The sequence below is a fragment of the Elephantulus edwardii genome, unplaced genomic scaffold (assembly GCF_000299155.1).
Source record: "Elephantulus edwardii isolate Elephantulus edwardi_28Jun2011 unplaced genomic scaffold, EleEdw1.0 scaffold00119, whole genome shotgun sequence".
Taxonomy (NCBI): Eukaryota; Metazoa; Chordata; class Mammalia; order Macroscelidea; family Macroscelididae; genus Elephantulus; species Elephantulus edwardii.
In genome coordinates this window covers 7,820,201-7,826,788 of record NW_006399869.1, presented here as the reverse complement: position 1 = coordinate 7,826,788, position 6,588 = coordinate 7,820,201, and the positions used below count along the sequence as shown (strand labels likewise).

The 6,588-nt window shown below is 38.3% G+C and overlaps 1 pseudogene; it reads right to left on the bottom strand.

Annotated features, from left to right (window-relative positions):
• Window positions 1–898: 898 nt before the first annotated feature.
• The window catches only part of LOC102848971, a 7,366-nt pseudogene continuing 1,676 nt past the window's right edge, over window positions 899–6,588 (bottom strand).

Here is a 6,588-nt window from a genome sequence, read left to right as displayed (position 1 = left end):
AGTACAGTCTCATTTAACTTGAGGATGATATAACCAGATGGCAGCCAATAACCAGTACTCATTACTCTCACCAGATCATGATAGAACATCCTGGTTAGAATGCATCAAAAAATGTAGAACAAAATAAAAAGCTAAATGATATTTTTAAGCATAAAAAACCAAGAAGCAAAAAAACCAAGCAATCCTAACTATCTGGAAATATTATAAAGGAATCCTTGAAACAATTGAATAAAAAATCCTTTATACTTGAAACTTAAGTTATTCTTAGAAGTACAAAGCAAATAATACTCATAAAAATACTCTAAAAAGAAAAGTCATTTCTACAGCAATTTTGTAAGGAATCTGTAATATATTTTATTTAAATGTTTAAATATATTTGATTTAATTAAATATTTGATTTAATATATTTGGTTTAAATGTTTCCAATGGTACATCTTACTCAATCATAGATCAGAAGAACATTAGTTTTCTGAAACCAAAGACTGGAAAATGGCAAGAAGACACCAGAGGACTGGAAATGGTGAACAAAAGGAAGAAATGAGTAGAGTGCTGATATATTGTGTTGAGTTTCAATGAATGTAGACTATCAATAGAATAGTGGTTTGGTTTGGTTGGGTTTGGTTGGGTTAGGTTGGGTTAGGTTGGGTTGGGTTGGGTTTGGTTTGTCTCTAAACCCTTTATTTCTCCTGACAGGGAGGTGGGCTGGCTTGGGACCAAGGGCAGGGCCATTACAGACCATGGCAGGCGAGTGTGTCCCTCAAGCGGAACTGGCATTGTTCTAGCCCACGTTGGCCGCGTTCATGTCATAGTCGTTGCTGTAGACCTTGCGGGACGGGAAGGTGGGCTTAACTCCCCGAAGGGCAGGGCCACTACAGACCAAGGCATGTGAGTGTTGCCCTCAGGCGAAAGTGGAGTTGTTTCCGTCCACGGTGGCTGCATTCATGTCATAGTAGTTGATACAGACCCTGTCCGGGGCTGATGTGCAGCCGCTGGGTTGCAGACCGCACAGCAGCTTGGTGTAGGTCCGGTTCTGAATGCTGCAGATCTTGCGGATGCTGCAGAGTGCGCACGAGTCGCTTGAGCTACCAAAAGCCATGAGCCATGAGCTGGTCTGGGACTACGTGCATCCCGATGTCCTGGGACGGTTTGCTGGTGGCCTGCGCCAGCTGCTGGGTAAACGCAGAGAGCAGCCCGTCGGGCACGAATGTGCGAGGTACGTTCTCATGTTGACCACAAACATCCGCATGAGGGTGGAGAGCAGTGAGTGTGGCATCTATCTGCAAGCCTGGAACCAATAGAAGGCTTTTAACATAAACTGATGACTGAGAAAACAAAATTTATCTGAAACAGCCTGCAATATTTTTTTAAAGAAAAAGAATGAAGTAGAGTTTGGAATTATCTTCAGCAAGCCAAATAATCTCACAAGAAAGACTGTAGAGAGAGAAAATAAAACCACAACAACAAAGGCAAACATTGGATATTACTGTTATCACTGGGCCAATTGGCAGCATCATGATGGATGGAGAAGAGATTAAGTTTGCTAACAGTTATAGCTTTCTTGGCTCCACAGTCAACACTCCTGGCGCCAGAAGTCGGGAGATCAAAAGGCGAATTGTAAGGGGAAATCCTAGGGTGCGCTTAATCTGGGCCATGATCTTCAAAATTACTTGTGATGTATCAGATAGCTGAATAATGACTAACGTTGATAGAAGAAGAATTTGTGCCTTTTGGTTATAGTGCTAGAGAAGACTCTTGAACATATGATGAATCACCAAGAAAACAAATAGATCTATCTTGGAGAGGGTGAAACCAAGTTTCTGCTTAGAGCCTAGGATTTTGAAGCTCCATTCCATACACCTTGGGCATGTGGCCAGGAGAGACAGATCCTTGGAGAAGGACATCATGCTTGGAAGGATGGAGGTACAGCACAGGAGAAGAAGACTCCAAAACTATACAGAACTAGTGAAATGGGTTAGGTATGTCAGAGTCAGTGAGACTGGCTCAGGACAGGGCAGGTTTCAGAGTTGTTTTACATAGGGTTACTATGAATCACAGGGGATTCAGTGGCACATAGCAACAACAATGCTAAACATGGCATTTTCTGATAAAAATTTTTCACTTGGGACTCTGAGTTAAGTATTTAACAAGTTATCTGATATAAAAAGACTAACAATAATAATAGCAAATTTATAGATTAAAAAATCTGAAACATGGAGAGATTAAATGTTTTTGTGTTGGTTTGGTTGTTATGTGCCCTCAAGTTGACAACAACTCATAATGACACTGTGAACAAAGGCTCTGAAACTTACACTATTCTGACCCAACCTCACAATCTCTGACACACCTGATGCCATTGCCACAGTCACTGTCTTCTGCTCCTGTACTGACCTTCCACCCTTCCAAGAATATCTTTTTCCAAGGACTGATGCTTCCTGGCAAATATGCCCCAAATATGTAAAATGGAGCTTCAAAAGTCTTGCCTCCAAGGAACAACCTAGTTTCACCCGTTCCAAAACAGATTCAATTGTTCTCTTAGCAGACCATGGTATGTTTAATAGTCTTCTCCAGCACCATAGCTCAAAGACATCGGTTCTTCCTCTGCCACCATCCTATTAATTGTCCAGCTCTTAGATGCATAGAAAGTGGTTGAGAGGCCATGGCCAGAAGGAGTTACACCTTAGTTTCTAAACTGACACTGCTGCTCTCTAGCACTCTGGAGAAGTTTTTTTTGTTTGTTTGTTTGTTTTTTTAAATTAAATTTTATTAGTTTTAATGAACATTTACAGGGATTTTGGGTTTTCATTCCTTCCTTGCTGCACCATTCTCTCTACCGTCCTCCCCAGTTTGTTCTTCTTCCCCGCCATCCGAGTGTCTGTTTTAATTGTCCAATTGCCACAGTGCTTGTCAAAGTCATTTCTGATTAATCTCCTCTGTCAGTGTGTCCTTTGCCATTCCCTATCACTCCTCTGGAGAGGTTCTTGACAGTAAATTTTCCCAATGCAATTCATCTTCTGATTTCCTGACTATTGGTGCCAAGAGTGTTTATAGTAGTACTGAAATAACAAAACAGTCATAGAACCAAGATTGAGAATCATTTGTGAGTTGAGTGCTAAAGTCATTCTTTTGACATAGTCCAGTGTTACAAATATGTACATGGAGTAACTGAAAAGAGGAAAAGGAGGAAATTGGTGGGAAAATTTATAATTAAAACCAAATAGAAGACTGAGACAAAACTAGCAAAGATAAAATATTTTTCTTGTTGTTTTTTTAAATTGGTTTTCATAAAACACTTTATTTACATTATTTCATTCATATACACTGCTGTTCCACAGAATCCCTCACTAACATTGTTTTTCATAGAATCGATCATACGCACTGTGTAATTAATTACCATTGATCTATCCCTGTTCTTACAACATCTATTCAAGTCTCAACTGCATCTTTCTCATTCCTTCACTAGTCTGCTTCCACCTGTTAAACTCCATTATCATAGTAATATACACTGTGAAATTTGTTTTGTGCTGTGTGCCCTTATTTTTTTAATATTAAAATGTAAGTGTGTATGGAATACATTTATGGAATGTAGAGTAAATTCCTTAGGGTACTTTTGTAAGCATCTCTTAGGATACTTTTAGGAACATATTCACTTTATGGCTACTTTAGAAAGTGAAGAAAATATACCATTTTTTTGTATTCTCTTATCTTGTTTTAAATACCCCTCTAGCAACTGAAAGTATTAGAAAGTTCATAACAAATTTTTTTCCATATTCTCTGCTGTGATATATTTTTGGATATAGTTCTTCAGAATGCGTCAGGCAACCATGTTAATTTATATTCCTGCTTATATATGTAGTATCAGCAAGTCTATGCATATAATTGGATAAGCACTGTGAAACTCTCTAATTAGAATTTAAAGGAAGTTGAGTGGGGACTGCTTCTACTTTGATATGCATGTGTAATCTCCACCAAAGTGAGCAAGCATAACGAAGGGCAATGTTTTCCCTTTTGAGCACTTCGAATTCTATGCACTCCAGATGCCATGGTGATTCCTATGACTATTCCCTTATTCAAATTGTTGATTTGTTATGGCAATATAATTCCTTATGTATTCACTTTTGTTTGTTTTAAACGAAGTTTTAGACCCCTCCAAAGTGATATAAGTTCTGGTTATGGAGGTCTTAACTTTTCAGTGATCGAAGAATATTCGTTAAGTGAAATGAAAATATTTGTCAAGGCCATCATGCTTCCAATCTGATGATTCTGGACAGGATGCTGATATTATCTGGCAGGAAGATCTGAACATCCCTGCAGATTAGAATGCAAATTTTATTGCCAAAAACAGCAATGCATAGAAAGGCCGTAGAGCCTTTCAGCTCTCTGACAGCAGCTTGCAAAATCAGTGCACTGAATCACTCAATATCTTTAAGTGTCTCTCCTATTCTGGAACTCTCATAAACATCTGCTCATACTGTATCTATGCCAAGTCTCAGTTTTAAGAATATACATGCTTCTACACTTAATAACTGTTTGACAAAGATCTTTCTTTAGAGTGATTGTGATTGAATACACACACATATAGATATTTAATTATAGATACAGATGCTGATATAGACATATATTAAAAGAGAGAGTGATAAAGCAGAAGTTGGTTGCCTAGTATGATATTACAGGTATTAGGCTTTCAAATTTCAAATAAATACACAATTTAAAATTGTTTTCTTAATAGAATGAACCTATGCCTGTCAATCCACTTGACATAGTAGCCAGAACATTTAGGGATCCACAGAAGTAAGAATATGAAATATTTTGGAGCCCCAGTAAGCAGGACAATGTCCAATTCCAGCAGGAAGTAAAGCAACCATTATTGAAAACTCTAAACGATTTTGCGGACTTGTTTTATTTTTTTGTTTTGTTTTGTTTTTCAAGTGGCAATGTTAGGACTGAACCAAGAAGATAAAATACAGAAGTTTATGCTTGGAAAAAACAGTTATTATTACCAGGAAGCAGATATTTATATACATAGAATTAGTACTTTGGATATATCAGTGATGTCAGAAGCAGTGAATTCTTTGGGCGACTGAATGATGTCAGACCAAAAGGGTCAGAATGAGAACCACCCACTAAACCCTGAGCTTTTCTTGAAACATTCTCATTGGATGAGACTCCAGCCTCAAAGCCCATGCATAGGATGAGGCCACATCTCCTCACCTCACTAGGACTTCTGCTTTATATTTTTGCTTTCTCAGAGTGAGGTCCATTCTTTCGGAATTTTATTTTCTAATAAATCTATCTTTACTTTTTACCTTCAAAAATGCAATGAGAATTTTATAGTCACATAAAAAATTAAATACTTTAGTTCTGAAATAGGAAGAAGAGAATAAATGGCTTAGCTTTGTGCGACTCTTAAATACAAGGCTCTCAAAGAACCTTGTCTCTTTTGCCAGCCCTCAGCCTTCAGAGAAGAAGACCCTCAAACAGTTGAACTGACACAATGCCTGCAGTAATGAATGGGCTCAAGTGTGTCAAAAATAGTGAGGAAGGCACAGGATAAGACAAGGTTCAGGTCTATTCTTCATAGGGTCATTATGAATTATACTTGATGGCATTCTAACAACAAGAAGTGCTTCAAGTCCTTCTCACTTTCAGCAAGCAAGTGTCATCTGCATAATTCAAGTTATTGATAAGTCCCCCTCCAATCCTGATGCCATACTCCTCATATTGCCCAGCTTCTTGGATAATTGGCATAGCATACAGATTGAATAGATATGGAGAGAGAATACAATCCTGACACACTCCCTTCTCAATTTTAAAGGACTGTAGCCTTCAGTATGGATTGCATCTCAATGTTAGAAAAACAAAGATTGTTACCACTGGGCTGATAAGTGTCATGAAGGATGGAGAGCAGATAAAAACTTTCAACATCTTCATCTTGCTTGGATCCACAATTAATATTCTTGGTATCAGCAGTCAGAAAATAAGGAGACCCATTTCACTTAGAAAATCTGCAGTTAAGGACCTCTACAAATTATTGAGAAATAATGATGTCAGTTTGAGGACTAAGATGTGTCCGATTCAGGCCAAGATCTTGCCAGTTGCTTTCTGTGCATCTGAGAGCTGGACAATGAATAAGGATGACAGAAAAAGAATTGACTGCTTTGAGTTGTGGGGTTGGAGAAGAACACTGTACATCCCATGGACGGGTAAGAGAATGAACAGATATGTCTTGGAGAGGGTGCAGCAGAAAAGGTTTTTGGAGGCAAGAATGATTAGGCTTTGCCTCACATTGAGAATGTTGCTAGGAAGTGCTATTCTTTGGTGAAAGACACGAGGCTGGAAAATGTAGAGGATCAACGAAAGAGAGGTAGGTGGATTGACACCGTGATGGCTGCAGTAGCTCTTGTGTGTCAGAAAATGTGAGGATGGTGCAGGATAAAACAGGGTTCAGATCTTTTCTTCATAGGGTCATTATGAGTCGTACTTGACTTGAAGGCCCCTAACAACAATGAAAAACAAATAGATACAAAGAAAAAACGGAATTAATTGTCTTTTCAACAACTTAGAATTTAAGAAAATAATGCCTTTTTTTTT